Source organism: Homarus americanus, unplaced genomic scaffold (genome assembly GCF_018991925.1).
Source record: "Homarus americanus isolate GMGI-L3 unplaced genomic scaffold, GMGI_Hamer_2.0 scaffold23673, whole genome shotgun sequence".
In the NCBI taxonomy this organism is placed as follows: domain Eukaryota; kingdom Metazoa; phylum Arthropoda; class Malacostraca; order Decapoda; family Nephropidae; genus Homarus; species Homarus americanus.
The window spans coordinates 92501-104899 of record NW_024750647.1 but is presented as its reverse complement, the minus strand read 5'-3'; the positions used below and the strand labels follow the sequence as shown (position 1 = coordinate 104899).

General features: G+C 39.8%; 1 protein-coding gene across 1 annotated transcript in view; it reads left to right on the top strand.

The window, feature by feature from the left end:
- The first annotated feature begins 12033 nt into the window (after nucleotides 1-12033).
- LOC121854126 (cysteine sulfinic acid decarboxylase-like) overlaps nucleotides 12034-12399 on the top strand; it is an 8108-nt gene continuing 7742 nt past the window's right edge. The window contains exon 1 of the mRNA XM_042348518.1: nucleotides 12034-12149. The gene's annotated coding sequence lies outside the window, so the exon portion shown is untranslated. The remainder of the gene's footprint in view (nucleotides 12150-12399) is intronic.

The following is a 12399-nucleotide window of genomic DNA, read 5'->3' as shown; positions in this document are numbered from 1 at the left end:
ATCCAGGAGCCTTCTACATACACACCTCAAAGTAAGTGTAAATTTCTAACATTTTTGTTGAATTTAGGCAATTTTCGGTGAGCTGGAACCAATTACCCAAAAACCCATTGAAACAATGGTTTCGGTTAACGAAATTTTCGGTTAACGAGCAACCTGCTGGAACGGATTGTGCTCGTTAACCGAGGGACCACTGTAGTTAGATAAAAATGAATATTAAACTCATAATACCAAGATTTTAAGCGAATAATGAATTTGTTGTGTCTATCTTCATAACAAACACACACACACACACACACATACACACACACACACACACACACACACACACACACACACACACACACACACACACACACACACACACACACACACACACACACACACACACACACACACACACACACACACACATGGCCTACGTAACTACACCGTATACCTACATTGTATATACAGTAAGTCCTCACTTAACGTCGGGGTTACGTCCCTGAAAAACTCGACATTATGCGAAACAATGTTAAGCAGATCAATTTTCCCCATAAGAAATAGATAAAATACGGGATTTACATTCCCGAGCCTCCGTTTGACCCGTGAAATACATTACATATACATCAAATCATTGCCATTTCTATAGAGAATAATATATAGAACTACGGTACTAAGTTTGTATTGATAATCGGCGATGGGTGGCCGTAAAGGTCTCTTCCTTCGATCCTTCGTTCTCTTCTACCCTTTAGTCGTCAAACAAGGATCTGGCCTTATGCTGGATAACCATAAGGCTCACAGGGGCATTGTGTTGATTCTGGTCCTCCATCCACATTACCAGCATCTTTTCCACCTTCTCTATCACAGTGCTTCTAGTACGAGTCATCTTAGTAAACAGTGGCGGACTGGGTCAGAAATTTATATCGGGAAAACTTGCAAAAGGGCTCACTCAAAAGGGTCCAAAAGGGCCCACTTAAAAGGGCCCACTCAAAAGAGTCCAAAAGGGCCCACTCAAAAGGGTCCAAAAGGGCCCACTCAAAAGGGTCCAAAAGGGCCCACTCAAAAGGGCCCACTTAATCCCAAAATGTAGTCAAAGGAATCAAATAAAAGTAAAGGTTTTAAGCAGGGTTGTTGTGATTTAAATCACATGATTTCAATCACATGATTTAAATCGATTTAAATCAGAGTAAAAAAATCATGATTTAAATCCAAATGATTTTTTTACTAATAACTGTTTTCTCATCACCTCATCCAAGCAGCTCACTTTCCAAAACTTCATCATCATCATCTCTAGTTAAAGATATATCAGCTGCTCCTTCTCCCTCACCAGATAAGAGGGGGAGTTCTATGGACCAAAGAAGCATAACTGGTTTTGTGATAAAAACTACTAAGTCTGAAAAAGTCACTTTGGATCAGCAAGTTGTTAATTATATATATGCAACAAATTCCCCCTTCCGAACAGTGGAGCACAAAGAGTTATCAAGATGATTGAAATGGTAAGACCAGGATATGTTCCACCTAATAAACATCAAATTGGAGGGTCTCTTTTGGATCAAGTCTACGATTCAGTGATTAAGAATTATTCAGATGAACTTAGTGGGGAAACAGTTTGCATGGCCATGGATGGATGGAGTAATGTCCATAATGAGCCTATAGTATGTGTAACTTTAACAGCGGACAACTGTATTTGTCTTGTTGACTCTACAGACACAGACTCAAGACACAGCTGAATATCTGTTGAAATAGCTGAATGTGCTACAAAAAAGTGTGAAGACAAATTTGGATGCACAGTATTACATGGAAATGTAATATTTTTGCTGAAATGATGTACGTATTACAGTGGAAAGTGACGAAAGCAATGACTCGCTTTCTTTCGTTCAAAAGATGTTACCGTAATCGCTTTTCGAATGGTTTTCAGTTGTGGGATTATAAGGCTAATGATAGGATAGAATATTATTGTAATGCAGTACGAGTACAACAGTTATTTAACTGAAAACCATTTGAAAAGCGATTACGGTAAAATCTTTTGAATAACGAAAGAAAGCGAAAGTCATTGTTTTCATCTTTCCACTGTAATATGTACGTTATTCCAGCAAAAATATTATATTTCCATATTTATTTCTGAGAATACCTATATTCATTCAGTCACAGTTAAGGTAAAATATACTTGTGATGTAATATTTTAATGAAAATACGGTAACGTAGTTTTCTTTTGTTTCAAATTTAATTAACAAAGATTGATGTTTCAAATGTAATGAACAAAAATTTATGTCCAGTATCTATAAATAAACTTTAATAAATGAATACTTTATGTTTTACATCGTCCTGTGCTACCATACCATGGATTTGGCTACTTTGGGCTTGCTATGATGACGCAAGAGATCTGCCCTGGCAACTGTACCGACACACACAGCTGGTGGTGCGTTGGTGCATCGTTTCCATTGCTTACTAGTAGTTACTGGTAAATATTTTTCAACCTAACGAAACTATTACCCGTTTAGAGGTCGACCCCCAATTTTTTGCCAAATAATTTGGTCTTAAAAACTCGAACTACACACAGGTATATACGGTAAATAAGGACATGGGGGGGCCAGGGTTTTTTTTTTTGGGGGGGGGCAGCACATATACGCGGATTTTTAACATCCACGGCTATCTCTGTTACGTAACCCCCGCGTATGTTAAGGGCCGACTGTATTTCTTTTATCTTTTTTTCCATTATTTCCAAAGTGATGGACCATCACTTTGGGGCCCCCCGGGGTTCGTCACTATTAGTTACACTCGGAGAAGAACCACTACCAGCACTAACCTTAATCTTGTCAGTGTTGGTCCGGATAGAACTCACCGTGGTGGGAGTTAGACCAAGCACAGCGGCTATGTCCACAGCACGTTCCCTTTTTTAGAATCGGGTTAATACATCTATTTTCGTAGCCGGGGTAATGTCTTTACATTGAGTCTTCACTGCACTAGCATCAGTAGCACTTGATGGGTGCTCGGAAGCCATTTCAAATGGTTATAGTACAGTTTTAGAGCAAAAGAACTTAAGCACACACGAATTATGTGAAGTCGTAACAGAATGGCCCGGCGTCACTCGGGGACACTGTGACGTTCCGAGAGTGAGGGCAGCGAGTCTAGCCGAGAGCGTATCACGGCCAGGCCAGAGAGAGTGATGCACCATAGAAAGTTGTCTGTGACGACGCAGTATCGGATCACCGAGCCGTTAAACGAATTTTTGGTCTCTAAATTTCAGCGACCTAGTACTGAAACAACGTTAAGCAGGAAGACGCTAAGCGCGGACTTACTGTATACATGCTGGAATATACACCTCAGTGGCGTAGCTAGAGTGTGTGCCGCCCGGGGCGGCCCTTGAGTTTGCCGCCCCCCCCCCCGTGCCCCCACAAAAAATACATATTGCACAGTGACTCACTCTATATATATATATATATATATATATATATATATATATATATATATATATATATATATATATATATATATATATATATATATATATTAAATAGTTTGTGTACCATTATAATATTACTGTACTTTCACACACTCAAATATAGTATGCTTTAAATACACACCAAACATACTTAAACTTTATAAGCAACAGTTAAACAAAAAGCAAAAACGACATACAGGATAGGGAAAAAAGTGTAAAAAATTAGGACCATCTTTATTTCTGAAATGAAAACTACGACTTTCTACAAAGTAACTGTTCTTGTTTTTTTGTTGGCAAATTCTTCAATGACATTGTCAAAAACTATTTCATCTGTCAATTGTCAGACAAAAGCCACCCCGATCAAAGTAGGGGGCTTTTGTCTGGGTGGCTTTTGTCTGTACCCCAGTGAGGATAGTGTCTTAGTATAAAATCGCAATGCTGTGAAACAAAATCTTAATATTTAATCTCAGTACCGCAGCAAAAGTCACATCAATATTTTTTAACCAATACTTTAATATTTCTTACCTTATAGTATTATGTCTTCCAACGAAGTAAATAACTGGATCGAAAACACAAGAGAACTTAAAAGTCGTCTAGCCTCCCCTCGTCTTGTCACGATGGAGACTTGTGCAGAACTGAAGTGAATTGCTTGTAACTGGTGGATTGGTCGGCTGTACATGAACTGATATGACCCGAGACTGCATGGTTTTGCAGCTACTGGAGACGTTAATCCTTCCCTTTGTATCGGCGGCAAGTTAATCCTCGTCGTGTCTGACCTAACACCTGACCCACACCACATGAGCTCACTGGCGTACTTGTTTGAAGTTATTTCCTTCATCCTCAACATGATTTGATTTTGCCGCTTGCAGCGGCTACTTTATTGTGCACCCCACACTCATCCTGTGAGCGGTAGCGCAAAAGGATTACAGAGTAGGGTTTACAAAGGGTCATAATAATTAACCCCGGTTGTCAGGATATTATGGCACTGAAAGTTACACAGTATTTCATTTACATTATTTGTTTAGTTCTATACATAAAGGGTAACTTATTCACAAATGCGTGAGAACAGGCGTGTGAGGCAGTATGTCTGGCCTCACACTTTGTTATTCACATTTACGTGGGAGGTATTCAAGCACATTGCGTATTTGGTTCTGTACATGAGAATTGATATAGTTACTAAGTGCAAAAAAGTGGATACAATCTTAATATGTCGGCTATCTTGCCATTAGAGATGAAGTGTTGTGCCATTTCACACACAGTGTGCTTGGACCTGTCCCTAAAAGGTTCTATCTTCACACAGTCGAGGACGTAGTGTTCAAGTGTGTGGCCATATGTATGGCCACACACTTTACATTTAGTTTTGTTTACATCTGCTTGAGGAACATACTGCCAAAGGTACTTATATCCTAACCTTAATCTAGCGGTTACAACATCTTGTAATCTAGTGATCTTGTTACTTGCTCCATATACATGTTTCACTTGATACATCTCATCATGGTAACCTATGGATCGACTAGTGCCTGTTTGCACTTGTCTACTTGCGTCAAACTCATCAATAAGTTCTTTCCTAATTACAGTTTTAAGGGTTCTTTTTGACAGACCCAAATTGTATTCAACGGTGTCTTTGTTAGACGCGAGTTTGGCGAGGGCATCAACTCTGTCATGTTTTATGAGGCCTATGTGAGAGGGGATCCACAACAGTTTGACCCTGACACCCCGGTCAACAAGGCACGCATATTTGTGTCTGGCTTCAGAGACAAGATCGTGACAACCTGAGTCGAGGGTACCAAGGGCAAGTAGTGAGGATAGAGAGTCAGTGATGATGAGACTGTCAGTAACAGTGGTTTCAATGAATTTAATAGCTGTGAGTATGGCAACTAATTCAGTTTGTAGAGTGGATGCCCAGTTGTTAATTCTAACTCCTTTCTCAATTATATTACCGTCAGGTTGAGTCACAACAATAGCACTTCCAGCCCTCCCACAGGCGGTGTTTAGAGATCCATCAGTGTAGATGGTCTGTGTGATATTATCATTAGTCTGTAGAGTGTGTATGTGTTCAAGAGCTCTCAATTTGGCAGTGTGTTGGAGATAAATACTTTGTATAATTAATTTTTTAGGCGGATACGTCGGTATTGTGATATCGAAGGGAACTGTCCGCCAGGGTGGCAGGAAGCGCTGTTGTGTCTCAACTTTGTACAGGTGGTCTAGTCCAAATATCTTCATATGTGTAGCTGTAGTTTGGATCCATTTAGACTCAGTAGTCCCATGGTTCATACATTCTAGCAATTTTAAGGAAACAATGTTATCAGGATCACCACGCAGAAGCCTCAGGGCTATCATGAGGTTGACTTCAATTATTCTATCTTTAACACTGGGTATACCTAGTTCTTTCCTCATATTAAGTACTTTAGTGCTCATGGGACATCCTAGGATAATTCTGAGGGCTTTATTTTGCATTTTCTCGAGCTTGTCAACGCCTTTCCCGTCACGAATGACCAGGGCTGGTGCGTGGTAATCTATCAGAGATCTTATATAGCCTAGGTACATTGTTTTAACAATTCTAATATTAGCACCATAGTGCGGGCTGTACCCCGCTACACTTCTAAGAGGTCTCAGTCTGTCAGTACATTGGCGGGTTAGCTGTTGTATGGCAGGTAGGGTACAAGGGACGGAAACACCAAGATATTTAAAAGAAGAAACATAGTCAATAGTGTTGTTACCTATCTTGAACTTGGCGGGGCCGCGTTTGCGGTTACCAGCTTGTTTGTTGAACACCTTAGTTTTGTCAGTGGAGATAATAAGACCGAGGTGTTCACAGGCTGCGTATACATGGTTCAGGGTGGTTTGCATTTCACGATGAGTTTTAGCCTCAACAGGTTACAGGTTGTGTGTGTGGCGGGGGGGGGCGCATAGCAAGGGTGTAGCTCATGACGTGGCCGTGATGATGTGGGTCAGGTGTTAGGTCAGACACGACAAGGATTAACTTGCCGCCGATACAAAGGGATGGATTAACGTCTCCAGTAGCTGCAGATATGGGTGATGAGCAGACCCAAAAGTGCCGCCCGGACCCCCCCCTCGAGCTACGCTAGTGATACACCTGCATTGTCTACATACATGCTGGAATATACACCTGCATTATTTATACATATGCATCAAATTCTAAAACTACATATTGATTTGTTGAATAAATACCACCATTATTATTATTGGTTACGAAGGTTGAAGAAAAGCTTACCTCACACCTCACCTCTCACCTGTCGTTACCTCACCTCTCACGTTGTTGCTATCTCCACCAATTCTTCCTCATTTTCTTATATCTCCGATTCTTATCTCAATTCTCTCAATTATTATCAAATCACGAGAGAAAGAGTAAAATAATTATAGTTTCCACCGAATTCATCCACTCGTATGCTATCAGCACTGTTTACATTACGTTTTCTTCAGGTTATGCCTACATGGGATAGAAAATGGGTAGGGGTGACTGTAGAAAAATGTCCCAAATGCCCTCAAATGCCCTTCATGGCATTGAATATGATTGGTTATCCATTTATCCGTCTAGCCATCCATCCTACCCTCCATCTATCTATCCCTCCCTCTATCTATCCCTCCCTCTATCTATCTTTCTCAACTCAACGTGATAAATATATATTTCGAAACAATGACCAAGACCTCAACAGATCAACAAAATCTCGTGACTCTGGTTAATTGGATAGGGAAGTCTTGCGAGTAGACCTGATGCAATATTATGGTGATTTTTTTATCTGTTTGTCTGCCTGTCCCCAAAAATTCCCCGATTACAAACTAAGAAATACGGGTGACGGCACAGGCAATGACGTCACTACCCTTGAAGTCCGGTTACCACAGAAAAACGCGAAAAAAATATGGAAATTCCCACGAGTTTATTTATTTGTTTGTGTTTAAAGTCAGAGATGAGGGTCAAGTCTCAGGGTATATTTGTCGCCATCTTGTTTGTTTTGTATTGTGATGGTTGATGATAATAATAATAATAACAGTATAATGACTTCCTCTTCACCGTACCAGCTTGCTCCATCTTGACACCAGGAAAAACTGCTTCACGAAACTACTCGACCCTAGTGAGCACTGATTCAGAACCAGTTTTCTAATCTCTGCTAACACTGGATAAACCTCCCAAACGGCTAGTAAGCTGAGGAGTGGTGAAGATGATAAAAATAGCAACCATATTTGTTTCTTGTAAGGGCTGTAACTACACTCGGTCTGCATCCAGGCTAGATATGAGTAATGAATTGTATGATCCTCCAAGGTTGCCTATTACCTGTAACCCTGTACTGAGGGTTGTTACTCCGAACCAAGATGGGGATTTACTTACTCACCTGATGAAAAACTGATTGATGCACAGACCCAACATTGGTTAAAATTCATAACGAAACTGTTGAGGTGGATAGAGAAAAGCCCCTTCTTTCTCCAAGGACGGTGTTCTGCTTAGGTTCTATAGACCAATTATTATGTTGATTGATGACACCTGGGTCGAGATGCATCAGGTAGTATTGCTAATGTTAGGAAGACTGGTGGTGGTCGTTTGTGAGGGGTTTGCTGGACACCTCTGCATTAATAAGACCTACTGTAAATTGTTGCAGGTTTTCTTTTGGCCTGGAATGAAAGGGATGTATCAGTTCATAAACTCTTGCCAAATAACAGGAAAGCCTTCTCAGCCTATTCCCCCTTATCCTTTACACCCCATTCTGTTTTCCACAGCACCTTTTCAGAATATAAATGACGATGGGCCTGTTGATAAAACTAAAAGATAACTAATACATCAACAATTGTCTCTCTACCAGGTATCCAGAGGCTTTCCGGTTAAAGAACATCTCTGCTACAACTATCATTAAACATTTAGTGTACATATTGACTTCTTTTGCCATACCTTAGAAGTTGATAGAGGCACCAACTTCACCACTGACTTCTTCAAAAACGTCCTCAGAGCTGGGCATAAAGCAGACCCTATCCACCGCGTATCACCCGGAGTTACAGGGAGGCCTTAGGCGGTGGCATCAGATGGTAAGTCATGACCTGTAAGTATTATTGTGTACACCAGGAATACTGGGGTGAAGGTTTGGATTATGTCTCGTTTGGTAGAAGAGAAACCCCTCAGGATTCTCTTGGTGACACGTCTTTTGAGTTGCTGTTTGGTAGGAAGGTTAGAGGGCTTTTAAAACTCCCGTCACAAAGAGATGACTTAACCCTATTTCTGATCATACTACCAGTGTCAGATTACCTTAAAACATCAAACCACCGTGAGTAGAGTAGATTAACTTGTAAAGGAGAGCCTGTTAATATCTGACGAAGATGAAACGCTGTTCTAATGCCAAGATTAGAGAATTCAGTGTTGGAGACAGTCCTAATCTTAACTTATTACCCTATTCCTGCCCCTCCTCCCCCCACATGACGGCAAAATACCATGACCTTTACGTAGTGCAGAAGAAAATGAATAAAGTTAACTATATAAACTCTACCCCAGAACGTCAGAAGGCCACCCAGCTAACCCACTTAAACCTTATCTAACTAGAACATGCCGAGGACTCCCCGAGACGACCATATAACAAATGCTGTAGATGCTAAAGACCCAACGACTCGTGGTGTCGTTAACTCGGAAAATATAAACTTAGCGTCGTACTGGAGACCTCTGACACCAAATCCAAGATGTGGCTTCCCTTATTAAAAGTAAGCCTATAGTATTTTGACATCCTTGGCCACCGTGCAATAATAAAACCTGTTGAACTAACACCTAGAACCCTTCCTATATACCAGGCACTCTACAGACTCCATCTGAAGAAACGGCAGCAGATGAGACGGTGGACTGCTTGCTGAAGAATGGCCTGGCAGTTCCAAGCGGCTCCCCATTACCTTCTTGTGACCAACTTCGCCTATGCACAGACTACCGCCAAGGTAACTCGGTGACCGTTCCAGATTCCTAACCCATAACAAGAATAGATAATTTAATTGATTCAGAAGGTCGATCTAAATTCATTTCAAAACTCGACCTAAGTTATCAAGACCCAGTCAATCTGCATTCATAACTCCTTTTGGCCTGTATCACTTTCTAGTTCTGCCTTATAGGATGAGGAATGGTTCAGCCACCTTCCATAGACTTGTGGTTTACCTCTTGCAAGACTTCCAAGGTGTTCATGTGTACTTGGTTGATATCCTGCACCGACGTCCCCCACTAAAATTGACCTTCCCTTCATCCTTCAAACCGACACTAGTGACCGTGCTCCAGGGTCCTATTCCGTTGACTATGACTGAAAAACTCTACAGTACCATTGAAAAGGATTTACTCGGCATCTCTGTAATAAAAACAAATGGAGTCCCCTATATGGCATTCAACCCCTTACCGAATTATGTAGATCACAGCCCTTTAACTTTTTAGATCGGAACGAGTTTTTAGACACGAGTTTCCTGCTTTAGTCCATGGCCGCAACCTTACGACACAAGACTTACCAAAGGAATGAATAACTTGTTAGCCATTTTTGTTGTTGGGTAATATTCTGGGGTTCTGATAAATAATGAGTTCTGTTTTGATAATTACATTGTTTCACTTGTTATTTAATGTAGTTAATTTACTAAACCGATGCTTAATAAAAATGTTATTAAATTAGTTTACGAGATTATCTTCTAAATTCTTTCGTAACTTAACTTTGTCGGTGATGCAAGAGTTGCCTGTTACATTAACGTATTTCAACCTGGATTAATCACTGTAATTTTATTTGTTAACTTTGTGTGTTCCTTACTTGCTACATCAACGTATATTTACTGGTTAACTTTGCCTTTCCTTAACGTTTTGGATAAGGAAAAAAACACTAGTGATAAAGAATAATAATTTAGAGAGTTGAAAAGACGGAAAAGAAAGTCAAAGGGTAGAGTGAACAATAATAATAGGAAAATAACACCTAGGCTTTGACGTCATATCCTGCGTGTGCTAATCCGTGATGTGGCTACGGATTACACGTGTAGACGGAGACGTTTAGACAGATAGACAGCGAGAGAGAGAGATAGAGAGAGCTGGGACGGTCCTTAAAGTGAGAAACCGCAGCTGGGTCTGTCTTTTAAAGTGAGTTAAGGTGTGAGAGTTATAGCACATGCATGTCATTGTGTGCAGAGGAGAGTGTGTGAGTGTGTGTGTGTGTGTGTGCGCTTCAAGCCGTGTACACTCGCTAAAAAAAATATTCCACACCCTTGTCATATTGTATCGTGCCCAATACTATCTAGTGGGTGTGTTGAAATAACGTGCGTGCTTACTTGAATAAAAAAACAAACGCACCCTAAAAAGTAATAAAAACACCCCCACACACTCGAACTAAATTATCCTCATGTCATTGCCTTCTATATACCGAAAACAATCCTTTAAACACTAAGATGGTACCAACTTAGTAATGGAGTCACGCGCATCAGCCCTGCCTTCCTTAACCCGCGTTGCTGAGTTTGATGTTTCTTATACAAACAAATCCTCTCGCTACCACACCACACCATACTACTGCTTGCATGACATGACTTTCTTTATATATATGACATGACTTTCTTTATATACATGACATGACTTTCTTTATATACATGACATGACTTTCTTTATAAACATGACATGATTTACATTATATACATGACATGACTTTCTTTATATACATGACATGACTTTCTTTATATACATGACATGACTTTCTTTATATACATGACATGACTTTCTTTATATACATGACATGACTTTCTTTATATACATGACATGACTTTCTTTATATACATGACATGACTTACTTTATATACATGACATGACTTTCTTTATATACATGACATGACTTTCTTTATATACATGACATGACTTTCTTTATATACATGACATGACTTTCTTTATATACATGACATGACTTTCTTTATATACATGACATGATTTACTTTATATACATGATGACCATACAAGCAACGCAACCGTGAAAATTTAATGTCAATTAATGAAACAATAGACCCCCCTTAGATCCTAAAGAAAGAAAACGACCCCTTATATTCTAAATACCAAAAACGACCCCCTTATATACTAAATACCGAAAACAATGACCCCCTTATATTCTAAATACCGAAAACAACGGCCCCCTTATATACTAAATACCGAAAACAACGACCCCTTATATACTAAATACCGAAAACAACGACCCCCTTATATACTAAATACCGAAAACAACGACCCCCTATATACTAAATACCGAAAACGACCCCTTATATACTAAATACCGAAAACGACCCTTTATATACTAAATACCGAAAACAACACACACACAGTCACAGCAGCACGTAATACATTGTGTCTCTATTCACTGCAGCTCCTTTAAACAGACCTTGCATAACGTCATAACCCCATTAGATAAGATGGGCATCACAATGGACCAATCAGATACGATCATAGTTAGTCACTTTACCGGATGGGCCAATCGGGTCTCTCGGCGTCCGAAAACAACTAAATTAACCCAATATAATCCAATATAATTTAATACTCAGATTAATTATTAATTATATATCAGTAAAACACGATATTTAACTGAAGGAATTTAACCCCACAGGGAATTAGATTTATAAATGAATTAAACCTTTTAGACGTTTTCAGACGCCATTTACCTGAGGGTATAAATACAGGGGTTGAAGATAAGGTCTGTTCAGTCCAGCACCAGCTTCCGTACAGGCGAGACCTCTCTTCGTGTACAGTGTAGGTGTTGAATACGTCTCGTTAAAATGGTATAGGGATTACCTGAAGATTAACCACCCTAATTACATAGACAGTAACTATATATCTAACTCACATTAGACAGTCACTATCTCCCTCACTATACGGACACTATTAAACAAAGATTCACTATAACGGGATGAAAACTTTATTTATCTCTGTTTTGGCGGGAAAACCCTTTAAATTTATCATACTTTTGGCGGGAAAACCCTTTAAATTTATCATACTTTTG